Below are 15,212 nucleotides of genomic sequence, written 5' to 3'. Positions count from 1 at the left end.
ACTTTTTCCAAATAAAAAGCCTATGTCCTTTCTCAGGCTCTAGACTATTTGTGTACCAAATTTCATTTAAATCGGTCCAGTAGTTTTGGCGTGAAAGCGAGACAGACAGTCAGACAGACAGAGTTACTTTCGCATTTATAATATTAGTATGGAAGTATGGATTGTTATTTCAATCGCTAGAGAGCTCCGATAATAACCGCGTCCGATCGCTGCTAAATTCAAAGTGCTACAGGGAGAACCGCGGCATCCGACGCGCCTATAGCACGCTCCCGCCGCCCCGGCCGGCCGGTACCACCGCAAACGCTACGTTCCGCAATTTTTAAAACTGTAATATCTTCGAAAATATTCATTTAAATTACATGCTGTAAAGGGCCATATTGATCTATATTGAATGCACAATTTATTTAAGGTACCTAATTGGATAAGGATTGATGCTGTATAGGTTAAAATCGCTTCGAAAATTGGCCAATATTTGTGGTAAAAAATAAATGACAAAAAAATGTTATTGTGGGCTATCTTTAAGAGATAGACATATACCATCGCGGACTTTTTTGTAGACATTTTTGAGGTGTACAATTCTGTAGTACATTATTTTGATCTATCTAGTAGGGTTCAACCAGCGTTTACAATGTAAGCGCAAAAAAATGTATAAATTTACGACATCACATTAGAAACTTTTAAAATTATCAGTGTTACTTAACTATATTGTCTATGTATTATATACAAAAACCTTCCTCTCGTATCACTCTATCTATTAAAAAAAACCGCATCAAAATCCGTTGCATAGTTTTAAAGATTTAAGCATAGACAGGAAAAGACAGTCAGAGGGAGCAATTTTGTTTTATACTATATAGTGATAACAAATAGGTACAACGCACACAGTTTTCACTCATTAGGAAATACAAACCGCTATGTCCCTGCGTTTTAAAACTGTAATATCTTCGAAAATATTCATTTAAATTACATGCTGTAAAGGGCCATATTGATCTATATTGAATGCACAATTTATTTAAGGTACCTAATTGGATAAGGATTAATGCTGTATAGGTTAAAATCACTTCGAAAATTGGCCAATATTTGTGGTAAAAAATAAATGACAAAAAAATGTTATTGTGGGCTATCTTTAAGAGATAGACATATACCATCGCGGACTTTTTTGTAGACATTTTTGAGGTGTACAATTCTGTAGTACATTATTTTGATCTATCTAGTAGGGTTCAGCCAGCGTTTCCAATGTAAGCGCAAAAAAATGTATAAATTTACGACATCACATTAGAAACTTTTAAAATTATCAGTGTTACTTAACTATATTGTCTATGTATTATATACAAAAACCTTCCTCTCGAATCACTCTATCTATTAAAAAAAACCGCATCAAAATCCATTGCGTAGTTTTAAAGATTTAAGCGTACAAAGGGACATAGGGACAGAGAAAGCGACTTTGTTTTATACTATGTAAAGATACATATTACACAATGTGATATATGAAAGTAAGCTAATAATATATTTTACTCGTCCTGGCATCATAGGGGAATAGTGATAACCAAATTGTAAAATAGACTTTAAAAATAAAATTAGACCCGTAAGGTTCTTATTAAAATCGTGATTTATACTCAAAATCCAAATAGTTAAGTAATCTATGATTGGTATTAACACTTAGTATTTAAAATTAAAAATGAATCGTGATTTTAGAGAACTATGTTAAACGTAAATCAACTACCGGTTCGGAATGTAGATTCTACAGAGAAGAACAGGCAATAAATTCAGTAGTTACTCTTTTACAACATTTGAAACAAAAAAAGTAAAAAAATATTAAGTTTTATTTTATGTAAAATTAATTTTCATTTTGGAATTATTATGATTCTTTTTTCGTAAACAATTATGTACTTATGTTAAAGTTTTGTGTGGTTAGTATTTATATTTATAAATAGTAATACAAATTTGTTTTCGATTCATGCTTTGTGAGCATCTAAATATATGTATATATTTGCTTTACTGCGTTAACAGTTAACAGAGTACTTTGTAATAGGCCCCTTCTGGGTAGGTACCATTGACGTATCATATATTCTAAAGCCAAGTAACAATGCTTAGAATTGTTGTGTAAGTCAAGGGTAAGTGAACCAATTTAACTGAATGCATAAGGAACATATTATCTTAGTCTCTTAGGTTGGTGGTGCATTGGCATGCATGAGGAATGATAAATATTTCTACCAACGTCTATGGGTAGTGGTGACCACTTGCCAGCAGATGACTCATTTGCCAGCCCTCCTAATTTTATACAATATAAAAATCATAAACCTAAATTAAGCACGGCGAAACAGCAGTTACGCGAATATAAACCCGTGATCTTAGTTTAAACTCCACGTGTTCTATTCAATGGAATCTGGCCCAGCTCATTTGAATTAAATATATTCAAATTCCTTTAGCCATTGTTGTGTATTTCTATTCATATAAAATCAATAAAAAATATACCATTTCGATCTATTATACCAAATATAGAACGGCCTAGTTGACACGTATATTCGACTTAGAAACGAGTGTTACAGCCAAATTATGTACGACATAAAAACGAGAATGGTACTACATAACAATAAATACATTCATAAAGGATTTCTGTGAATAGAGAAGTATTGTAAAGAACAGGAAGCCATAGCAAGAGGTCATGGGTTTGTTTAGTAGATCTTTGAAAAGAGTGCTAAGAATACTTGGTTTAATTATACGTTTGTATAATGAGGTTTAGTTTGAGGTTCATTTATAAAATGGTAAACAATGTTTTGAAAAGTACACCAGGAATGGGATTTACCGCGTCCCCGTTATAATAATACTACTTGATATTAATATTATACAGAGGCGCGATTTGGTTATTTCTATGTGGGGATAATCGGCGTAACTAATACCAACAATTCTAAATACACCCGTACTGTATAAATTGCACCCGTGCGAGGCCGGGGCAGGTCGCTTGTATTATTATAAAGACAATACTAACTATAGCTATAAAAAATTTAATAACGCACATACATACGTTAGCAACATATATTTTTGGTGTATATTATTTTCTAAATCAAACATAATAACGTTTACGCCCGTTGAGGGGAGGGGGGTGGTTGGTTTCGGTGTGCGCTTAGCTAAGTTTGCAGGTTGTTATATCGTATTATTATATGATCATCTCTGTACACCTTATAAGTTGTAAGCAAAATTTCATGACGATCGATTGAGTAGTTACGACACATAAACGTAACAAACAAACGAACAATCTCACTCTCGTTTTATAATATTAGTAATAATTTCGTCACGCACACGCGCGCGGCCCTGCTTCGTTTAATTTTTGGTTCCTTAATTTTTACCAAATTATAAAACTAAACAACAGTTATAGCGAACCCGTGTATTCAACGTGTTTAGAATATAGTAATATTTTATACTAAGACATTCTTGACTATTACAATGTTTTAATATGATTATTGTAAACATTAAATTCAACACTGTAACATGACGATTTAAGAGTGCTTTTACGAGCCTACTTGTATAAAGAATTATTTGATTTGATGATACGTTTAAGTTCTCATTGTTTGATAAAATATTCACTACAATACGCAATCCCGAATGAATATAAATATATTTCGAGTTAATTCATACTTATTTAGCAGACGAAACTCAAAAGACAAAACTGTACGTCCAATTATGACAGATGCTTTTTTATTTTTGTATTATTAGAGTGAAACTTTATGGTTACGTGTTACGAGTAATAGGCAAAGGTTTGGGCGTTTTATTCATGTTATATATTCTTTTATTATTATATATAATATGTGTTCCATAAAATTATTATACTCGTATATAAGAGTATTCAACTCGCAGAAGTTACATTACTTTTGCTAACACAACCAGTGTTTACATGTATATATTTTATTCGTAATATAATTTGGTTAAAGTAATAAATATTTATCATGATAAGTTTTACGAGCGTATCCCTACCGAGGAGGATATCCTATTTAAAACATGTCGTTAAGTACAAAGTACTGGACTTTTTTCTTTGCTGGCTAACATCAAAGGCAAGGTAATTTATAAACTCCACATTGCTTATATGATCTTATTCATAAAGCTCTAACACTGGCAGAGTCCGACAGTGTGACACGGTCTTAACCTAGGTACTTAACCATGTTTCGTCACGGTAGCATGCGAAAGCAATCACGTGGCGGAGTGGGTACTGCTGCTTTTTTTAGTAGGTATTTCGGTGAATCAGGGCACACTAGGCGTCCCGGGCACCGGCGAGTCCCACATATGGGGCATAAGGCCACTTTCACGCGGGGGAAACGCGTAACGAGATTTACCAGCGAGATAAAAAAAAGGTACCTAACCATAGATGGTTTTAGTATATCTAACAGGATAACTTGATATAAAAGTTCCTAATAGAACTTATGTGATATATAATAGGAATTTCGAAATTAAAATGGCAAGGAGGTTTAAATAAAGTATTTAAGTTTGTCCTTGCTTGCTTACTCGATGTATATTTCTCGGTAAAAAAGAGATTACAAAGAGAATATGGGAACGCCACGCTACCCAATATCTCTATCGAATCTTTCGGTTCACGAGATGTTGTCGATGTAAAATCCAATTGTGAACGTAATTTTATATCAAGACCACAGATAATTATATGTTATTTGTCTCGTTTTGATTAAATCTACCCACACTATCGACTTCTAATTTGAAGTCCCGAATATGATAAAGCGATTAAATAATAAAATTATAAATTAAATCATGTTTCTTGAGCAATTACATCAGACGAAATTAGTATGGAGTCAATGTCTTTACTGACTATATTTAATGTACTACATTTGGCACAAAAGACACCGTAAACAAAACAGAGAATAAGAATTAAAGAAAGAAAAAAAATAACCTTTTTATTGCCACAGATTATAAAAGTAAATATACATATAATTAAAACTTAAATTTCACGTTCAATGATGTATAGCAAGTGTTCCAACCACTGACCCGTCTTGGCGTAGTAATTATTACGAATTAATTAGTAGGCAAGTAATATTTAACTGGAAAAAATGTTTTGAAAGGAATGAATATTTGAATTTAAAGCAAAACTGCTACTGAAAATGGTTATAAGTCGAGTGCTATTCGCGTTTCTCAGTATTCAGACATAGTACACGAGCAGTATAAGCAAACTGTTGATTTACCAAACATAGCAGGGGTTTAACGAACCTCAAAGTCAGCACCGAATTAGCTTTTCAATTAATGTTCGGCTTTCGGATGATATTATGCGAATCTTAAAGCATGGTATAAAGAGTTTTGTAATTAGTATATTCCTATAAAGTTAATCATACACACACATTAACAGCCGGTTTCCCACTGCTGGGCTAAGGCCTCCTCTCCCTTTGAGGAAAAGGTTTCGGAGCATATTCCACCATGCTGCTCCAATGCGGGTTGGATATACATGTGGCAAAATTTCGTTGAAATAAGACACAAGCAGGTTTCCTCACGATGTTTTCCTTCACCGCCGAGCGCGAGATGAATTATAAATACATAAATAAGCACATGAAAATTCAGTGGTGCTTGCCTGGGTTTGATCCCGCAATCATCGGTTAAGATGCACGCGTTCTAACCACTGGGCCATCTCGGCTCTTAAAGTTGATCATATTCTGATCTATTAAATACATTAATGTCAAATGAAAACAGATTGTAATAATTGATGGGCAAAGATCTCGTCTCCTTACTAGGTTATTATAAGATTTCAATCTTATTCCAGGAATAGAGATTACATTTCTGCACTAAAATTTATGTCCTGCGCAGTTGGGTAGTCATCCAGACAATGATCACTGTGACAGCAATCGGTCAGAAAAACATCAGAAAGCGGGTAAACTGAGGCTCATATTAAGTTCAAGGTGTTATTAATTAATTTCCTAAGCTGTTTCTTTGCGAATTTCCTTAACCGTCGTGCATGAAATGAATTGTAAACACAATTTCCGCACATTAAAAAATCAGCAGTCAGTCAGTTCTTGTCAGGATTTAAATCTTTTAGTAGCTTTGTATTATCAGCGTTCTCTTCACTTTATTATCTCAGATACAAATAAAACTCTATAAATACATAATTAATATGAAACCGTCGTGTCTGTGTATGAAATATTTATTGAAGATATTTTTTGAAATTTATCGTACCGTCTGTTAATAGACGCATCTTGTGGAAACTACTCTGGATTCCAATACAACCTCAATATTGTATACTAAAAATACTTTTTTTCACATACGACTGGAAAATACTTTTATCACCAATTCCAAAGTTATCAAAAACTTTGTATGTATAGATTTTTTGGCAACCATGTTCTATACGTACGCCTAAATTGTTACCTTAAAATAAATCTGACAGTTCACATTTTATACCGAATCTATTCTTATAAAATCGTTTATCCTGATCAAAACCAGCCAAATCTAGTGAGTCCCGAATTTCGGAGAATAGTTTATTTTATAAAAGCAAAAATGGTGGAAAATGGGAGGGATAAGTTTATATGAATATCTCGTAACTCGTACGAAGTCAGGTATGGTAACGTGTACCGATAATAGCCACATATTATGAGAAAACCAGATATCCATTGAATCACTTTGATAGTAATTTTACTGCCATCATCATATGCCATGAAGAATGTATTATGTTGGCATACTATATATGCCTATTAATGCCTGTAATTGGCATAATATTGGCTCACCCTTCAAAATAGAACAGAGAAGTGATGGCACCTTCCCAGACGTTACACAAAGCAATAAAAAAGATAATAAAATTTAAGAGAGTACGGTGAGAATTGTTTTCTTATTTACAAAAGATTGTCAAATATGACAAGGCTAGTTCCAGTTTCAATCAGGAAAGGTATTATGTTTTATATATAGGCAGAAGTAATGATAGCCATGACGTATAAAGAGCCCTATAGAGACTACATTCAAACCGAATGTTGATGTGTCCTAAATAATAAATGATGACCTTGGAAATGAAACGAACGGCTCCTGTTTATTTGTTTATTAGGTATATTGAAAATAAGCTGTTACTGACAACAGCGCAGACGTCAAAGCGAACATTGTTAAAAATTTCATGGGTTTAATTTTGTAGCACGAAACCCTAATTATTTTTCTAGAATAAGAGTAGACTAATTTAATTTTCACAACATCAGCTATCTGCCTGTTAAAATCCTGTCAAAGTCCAGTACGAAAGAAACAGAAAGACAATTTTTTTTTTTAAAGATGTTAAATATAAACTTTTATAGTACGTAAAAACTATTATTTTGCCATAGCAAACAGACACTTAAATTTTATAAATATCATAGGTTATAACCAATTAGCAAATTGGAACAAAACAAACCTTTCTTTTCCCGGTTCTTTTCAGATAGTTTGTGCTTTATCTATAAAGGGATAAATAATTCTTCTGTAATGAATATTAATTTGAATAAATATCCCCAACGAGATTCAAAATTCGATTCCGAAACACACGTAGTAAGTTGCTAACTGCTTGTGTCATGTTTTAATTAATTACCGAATGGGATGGTCCAAGGTTTTATCTCGAAATCTTAACAATTTAATCACGTAATATAACCGAAATTACTTCAGCTCTTTAAAGGGTTGTGTCACCCCTATATTTATACTGACTGCGAGAGACTGATTACATTAAATCACGCGAGATTTATTTTTACTTTAATAATATATTTGTTTTGACTGACCTTTAGCTGATAATCGTAATTTTATTTTGCACGTACAATAAATTATATAAAACTTATGTTTTCGGAACATTTATTGGTCAATGTTAGACATATTCGTTTTTACATAAATGTACTTATTCGGATTCCATTTTTAAGTCAAAATGACATTCCAATCCAAGTTGGTCCAATAATAGTCAGTGGGTTTTTCTATCCACCAAATGTCTTGTACCAGATTCGGATTTCGGAAGATGACAGTTGATAACGTAAGCATTGCAATGTCTTGAAAGACACATATTATCGTTGACCCTGCTCCTTATTTCTCCTCGGCCGTGTCCTATTGCCGTTTCATCGGATTATGAAAGTGCACCTGTATTCTATAATATCCCCTGCGAACTTGTCTAGTCATCGTAAATGATCGCTGTAGCGATATTGGACGACGACGTTCGTATTTTTTGTTATTAACGAAATAACAAAAAATACGAAAAATATATTTCCATTGTACTGCGTATTTCACTTACGATTTATAATTACGTCAACAAATATATCAATTATTCCTAAAAATGAAATCAATTTAATTGAAAACGAATCCTTAAAAAAATCTTTCAGAAATCAGATTTTATTTTCAACAACTCCAATAGTGGTTGCGTAATTTCATCGAACATTCGAGATTTTTAAAGTGACGGTTAAATTATAAATTAATTATGAAACCTGTGTAATTTGGTTCTTTATTTCGATAATATTGTATATAAACGGGTGATTAATTAAAAAATTATTTCTCTATAGCGAAGTGTAAAACAGCGAAATAGCGTACTGTTATTATTTTGAAACAGCGGCTGTTTACCGAACCTTCCCGTTGTTTCTTAATTAGCCTCCGCCATTCTTATTTTTGCTGAATAATGTCAGAAAAAAGGGTCGATATTGTTTGTTAAGCAAGTTGGAGTCAAAATTAGGTCGACATGATGCAGACAAGTCATTTATACTCGTATATTAAAACATATAACTTTGATACATTAAAAACACCTCTTAATATTACATAAGTAAAATAAAACTTAACGAATGAACTGAAATAAATAAGAAAATAGAATAGAATTTCGTTAACTGGAAGACAACGAATGTTAAAAAAATAAATTTGTAGTCGTCATCAATCCTGAGATGGCCCAGTAGTCAGAACTCGGGCATCTTAACTGATGATTGCGGTTTGACACCCAGACATGTGTTACTAAATTATCGTGTGCTAAATTTATGTGTTTATAATTCATCTCATGTTTATGCTTGCAAGGGAACATTATTAGGAAACCTACTTGTGTCGAATTTCAATGAAATTGACATGGACACGTGTCTATCAACAGGTATTAGAGCAGGCTGGTGAAATAGGCTCCTTAACAGGAAAATAGCCCAGCAGAAGGACGAATACAGGATGCTACTACATTATTTACTTCAATAATTCCTTAAATTGGTAATGGATTCTTGGTAAATGGGTAATATCATAAATCTAATAAGTCTTACTGTGCTAATGTCTATGGGTGGTGATCACGTATCATGATGGTGCATTTGCCAAACCACTGAACTGCTATAAAAAATAAATAAAATTAATGTACAACGATTTATCTACATTTATTTTTTTCATAATCGAAATCTACGAACTGTCACTGGGAACTTTTTCATTGCATTTTTCAATTCAATTCTTAGTTTAATGGCTTTTAGTTGTGCCACAGGGCACAGATTATTTCGCCAATGTCACGTAGGATGGAGAAGACACGAATGAGATTGATCGGTATGGTTGAGATAACAAACTCAATTAAATTTTAAAGCCAAGTATAGTAGTAGTAATTTCCTTGTTAATCCGTAACCTAGAACAACACAAACATTAAGGGTTAATAATAGGATAAATTACAAATAATTGTTAGTACTCTAAACTATATATAATAAGATATATCACTCAATTGGACTATTCACAACTTAATTTTATTACATTTAATATATTTACACAAAAAAGAACAAAATGGACTAAACACAAACGTCAATAAACATTCAACATTTATAGGACGAGGAACTTTAGGAGGGAGAACGTCGTAAATGGGATGAAGAAGTTTAGGACAAAGGAACAGAATGTGGGTAGCGGAACCTTCGTCTAGGCCACATTCACACAGCGAGTGATCTCGAACTCTTATCTTTGCTAGGTGGGTAGGTGTGCAAGAATGGCCGAGGCGTAACCGACAGATAGTGGATGTGACCCAACGGTCAGCGTGCCTGTGAAATGAAAACCAAGGTCGCCTCGGAATTTCAGGTTGTAACGCCGAATAATACTTACCTTTAACCGATTTTGATGAAATCCAAAAAGCATTCCAGGATTTAACCATTTGAGCTTTCGCGAGAGTGAGCAGGTCTCGAGAGGAATTGACAAAATGCTCAGATGAACCAGATTGGATAGCAATCTTAGCATATGAGTCAGCCATCTCATTTCCACTAATACCGGAATGACTTGGAATCCAGACCAGCAAAACCTGAAGGCCTTGTTGGTGACAGGACAACAGAGCCTCTCTGATCTTAAAAACGATAGAAAGTCTTAATTTGCTACGAAAAGGATTTTCTTTAATGGCCAACAGACAGCTTAATGAGTCACATAAAATAACTGATTGTTGTATGTTGTGTGACTGGGCATACATAATAGCTTCCAGTAAAGCAATGGCCTCACCGGAAAATATAGAGGTTTCAGGGGGGCATTTAAATAAAAGGGCTATTTTATATTTCGGTATCCAACAAGCTGCGCCAACGCAGCCGGTCGGTGAGAGTTTAGAGGCATCAGTATATATAGGGAGGTGATTTGGCCAATTTTGATGAAACATTTTTTGAAATTGGACACTAGTATCAGGGGAACCTTTTATAAGACCAAGGTTTGTTATAACGGGGGTATTATAAATAAGGGCTTTAAAGGAGGTGGAAAAAAGAGGATTAGAAGGAAAAGTGGTAAGGGGATGAGGGAGGTTGGTATACTTGAGGAAACTGTTTAATAGGAATGAGGATTTCGGACTGTCTGGGTTGCAAAGGTGGGATAATTTGTTTAATCGGGCCAATAAAGGATGGGAAGATAGCTGTAACAATTTGATGATAAAGCGGTCACATAAGTATTGCCTCCTTATATGTAGAGGAGGGTCAACACACTCAACCTGCAGAGCATTAGTAGGAGTGGATTTCATCGCACCCAAGATTATGCGCAAACATTTAAATTGAATTTTATTTAATTTTTCTGAAGCTGATTTATTGAATGGATCTAGAACAAACAGTCCATAGTCCAAATGACTACGAACTATTGCGTTATAGATCAGCTTCAATGTATAAGGGTGAGCTCCCCACCAAACTCCAGATACAGCTCTAAGGGCATTAATTGATTTTTCACATTTCTTGGCTAAATAGTCAGAGTGTGAAATTCCGTTCAGTCGGTGATCGAGAATAATACCAAGAAATTTTGTTTTGTCTACAAAGTTAATGCGTTGACCCTCATAAAACAAATTAAAGGTAGGTATACGTCTTTTTTTAGTAAATATCACTGCTTGACTTTTGGCTATCGATAGCGATAAGCCATGGTCAGAGAGCCATTGGGATAGGTAATGCAAAGCAGAGTTTAATCGAAATGTTAAATTTTCAATGGAGCTAGATCTATAATACAAAACAGTGTCATCAGCATACTGGAGTATGTTACAAAAATTGTTAACAGACAAATCGAGATCATGGGTGTATATGCTGTAAAGCAGAGGACTGAGTACTGAGCCTTGAGGAAGACCTTTCCAGACAAGTCTGGGGGGAAGTGAGAGATGTTGGTGTCTAACCGTTATTGATCTGCAAGTTAACAGATTACATATGAGATGAACTATCCTCGGTGGAATACTCAGCTGTTGCATTTTCTGCCTGAGCAACGGAAGAAGTACATTATCATATGCAGAAGATATATCTAGAAAGATGCCCACAAGGTACTCTCCTTTAGCAAAGGCAATTCGAATGTCTGTTGTGAGTATGCTTAGATTATCAATGGTGCTCAACCCCTTCCGAAAGCCAAATTGGGAGGGAGCAAGTACATTTCTGCTTTCCATTAGCCATTCCAGGCGGTTCTTCAACAGATGTTCAGTGATCTTTGCCAAAGTTGATGATAAAGCTATCGGTCTGTATGAGTTGCAATCCGAAGGGTTCTTACCCGGTTTAAGGATCGGGATAACAATTTGTGTCTTCCAAGATTGCGGGACAATTCCTTTGATAAAAACCGAGTTAATTATGTTTAAAAAACATTTTTTCGCTTTATCATTTAATTTACAAATAAAAGAGTAAGGAACGCCGTCTTCCCCAGGAGTAGAATCAGATAAACCATTTAACGCACATTGAAGTTCGGAAAAAGAAAAGGGGGCATCCATTTCATCCAAAGTGGATGTGGATGCTGGCGTAGAATTTAGAAAACTGTCCTCATAAGGGACAAATGGGGGGGCAAGCTTATCAGCGAAATTGTTAAGCCACTCAGAAGGAGTATTTGAGGAAGGGTCAACAGAATTAAGGCATCGGCGGATTTTTTTAAGTTGGGACCAGACTACAGAGGAAGAGGAACGAGGACTCAGGGATTCACAGAAATGAATCCAACTAACTTTTTTCTTTTTAGAAATTAATTGTTTAAATTTGGCGTCGATTTTCTGATACTTACAAAAGTTATCCAAAGACATACACAATGAGTATGATGCTTCAGCCTCTAGTCTCTGTTCAGATAATCGTTTGCATTCCTCATCCCACCAGGGGGTGGAAAGCAAATGATTTTTTGAGGTGTGTTTTTTAGGGAAGTGGAGATTGGCTGCAGTTAAAATACCATTAAGGAAAAGATCATAGCAAAGGATTACATTTCCATAGTCTTGTGAAACAAAGAGGGTGTCGATCATGGAATCAACAGACTCAGCATATGCAGACCAGTTAGCATTTTTTAATTTAAATTTTAATAAGGGATTTGGATTGATATGGGCAATGGATCGGTGATTTAAAGAAAGGAGGATAGGAAAGTGGTCACTGCCAAAAGAGGATGAGAGGACATTCCAGGATATTTGAGAAGCAAGGACTGGAGAAGTTAAGGATAAGTCTACAGCGGATTTTGGGTTTTGGTTAGGATATACTCTACGTGTTGGTGAGCCATTATTGAGGATACAGAGGTTTGCATCATCAAATATGTCCATCAACAAGAGAGCAAATGGGTCACAGAAATGTGAACCCCAGGCGGTGTGATGGGCGTTAAAATCGCCCATGACTAGGATAGGACTAGGGAGAGAGGAAATGATGGCAGATATATCAGGAATTAAAGCTGGATTAGGATGAGGAATATACAGGGAAAGAAAAGAGATGTTAAGGGCTCTAACAGCAACAGCATTAATATGCTGGCTGGGAAGGGATAAAGGAATTTGGGAGAAGGGAAGGGAGTGCCGAACGAAAATGGCACTCCCAGCATAACCATCACTTCTGTCATCCCTCAAACAGGAGAAGCCTGGGACCCGGAATCGGGATCCAGGGATCAACCATGTTTCAGAGATGGCAATAATGACAGGTTTATGGAGGTTTATTAGAGAGAGGAGTTCATGTTTTTTAGGCCGGACGCTCTTGCAGTTCCATTGAAGGAAGCTGATTGGGGCCATTGTGAAGGATGGAGAATAACTGACATAAGTCTTGAGCAACGTTGGACGGTAAGGGGATATCGTTACATGTTGAGATAATACTAAGAAGTATCTTAGTTAGCATTTCTAAGAAGTTGGGATTGTTATTAAGAGGGTTAGGAGTGTTTTGGTTGAGAGCACAACCATTAGGAGCAGTAGAGGGACAATTACTAACGATCGATTGATGGGCCTGTTTATCATACCCTTTCCCAAGAGGTGATCTTGGGCGAGGAGTACTGATAACAGTCTTCCGATAGGACCTGGTAGTTGAAGGGATAGGTTGATTAGGGAGGATTGGAGAATATGTGGGAGGGGTAAACATCTCCTTTGTAATCTCTGCATAGGATCTACGTACAGGAGGAAACCGAGAGGATGCTTCAATGTATGAAATGTTGTCTTGAGACATAACAATTTTGATCGATTGTTGGCGAGAAAACTCTGGACAATCCTTGTCTGTTGTGAAATGGTTACCAGAGCAATGTAAGCAAGTGGCGTTATCCTTACTTACACTACAAGACTCACCTGTGTGGGATTTGGAGCACTTAAAACACCTAGGTTGAGATCGACACTGAGTTTTAATATGACCATAACGGCAGCAATTAAGGCATTGGATAGTGGGAAGTTTATAAGTTTCTACTGGAAGGGACGTATGGTAGGAATACACTTTTGAAGGAAGCATTTGACCTCTAAATGTAATTACAACAGATTGGGTAGGAACCCATGTAGCTACACTGTCAGCAATTATTTTTCTGTTTAGGCGTCTTATTTTCATTACTTCACCACATCCAGTGGGAAGCTCAAGTGACATTGCCAGTTCTTCCATCGTCCAGTCCACGGGAATACCCTTAATCAATCCCATTCTAGTTACATTAAAAGTCGGTACAGTAGCTTTATACTTGCACATTTCAACAATAGGATTCACTAGAAAGGTGTTTGCTGCTTGAGCTGTTGAAAATTCAACTGAGATTTTGTTACGGCCTATGTTCTTAACACCATCGTTAATAATGCTCTTAATTTTATGAGTGTGCAGGAATTGTCCGAATTTAATTGCCCGTATAGTAGTTCCTGAAGCTGGGTCAGATACTTCCCGGGACACATGAACGATGAAAGGACCCTTGTCATCGTCGGAATACGTTTTAGGGCCTTCAGAGAAGGATGGATGAGTGTAAATCGTTTGGATTGAGGGATTTGCTGAACTAGGATTAATTATTGTTTTTTTAATATTGGAATCGGAATTAATTGAATCATTACCGAGGCGTTTTCGGGAGACAGGTACAGAGGGAGGAGATAGAGTATCGGGAACAGGCTCTATTGAGCCACCTGGATCAGGGGGATCAGGAGGAGGATCAACCTCCATTATAAAACTTAAAAGCTAAAAAATATTAAAACACGTTAAATACTCACAAGATTTACAAATATTACTAACACCACTTAACCCAACTACCAACTAAAGCACTATTAACAATAAAATATACTACAAAACTAAAAGAAAACACTCAAAATCTCTTAACACGTGTGTTAACCAACGCTAACGCAAGCGAAAAAAAAAAAAACTCATTGCATTTTACTGCAACAAGTTCATTTGACAGATGACAGAACTTATTTAGACAATAACCAGTTGATTAACGTGTTGAAATGAAATCAGCGCGGACAGTCCAGGACACGACTGAATCTGATATTTATAATAGCTGACTTTTATTTCGACTGCGGTTTTACACAGATATATATATAAAAGTAATACTTAAGATTTACTTGAATTGCCAAATCTAGGACCTTTTACTTGGTGGCAGTGCTTTGTGCAAGCTCTATCAAGCAATCATCAGATATACTAACGTCAAACAGCAATCTTAAAGTTGTT

At 35.4% G+C, this 15,212-nt stretch overlaps 1 long non-coding RNA gene across 1 annotated transcript in view; it reads right to left on the bottom strand.

The window, feature by feature from the left end:
• Positions 1–14,908, bottom strand: part of LOC135194607 (uncharacterized) — a 441,435-nt gene extending 426,527 nt beyond the window's left edge. The window contains exon 1 of the long non-coding RNA XR_010309852.1: positions 14,759–14,908. This is a non-coding gene — a long non-coding RNA (uncharacterized LOC135194607). The remainder of the gene's footprint in view (positions 1–14,758) is intronic.
• Between the last annotated feature and the right edge of the window lie 304 nt (positions 14,909–15,212).

The sequence above is a fragment of the Vanessa tameamea genome, chromosome W (genome assembly GCF_037043105.1).
Source record: "Vanessa tameamea isolate UH-Manoa-2023 chromosome W, ilVanTame1 primary haplotype, whole genome shotgun sequence".
NCBI classification, from domain to species: domain Eukaryota; kingdom Metazoa; phylum Arthropoda; class Insecta; order Lepidoptera; family Nymphalidae; genus Vanessa; species Vanessa tameamea.
This window is presented reverse-complemented; position numbering and strand designations above follow the sequence as displayed.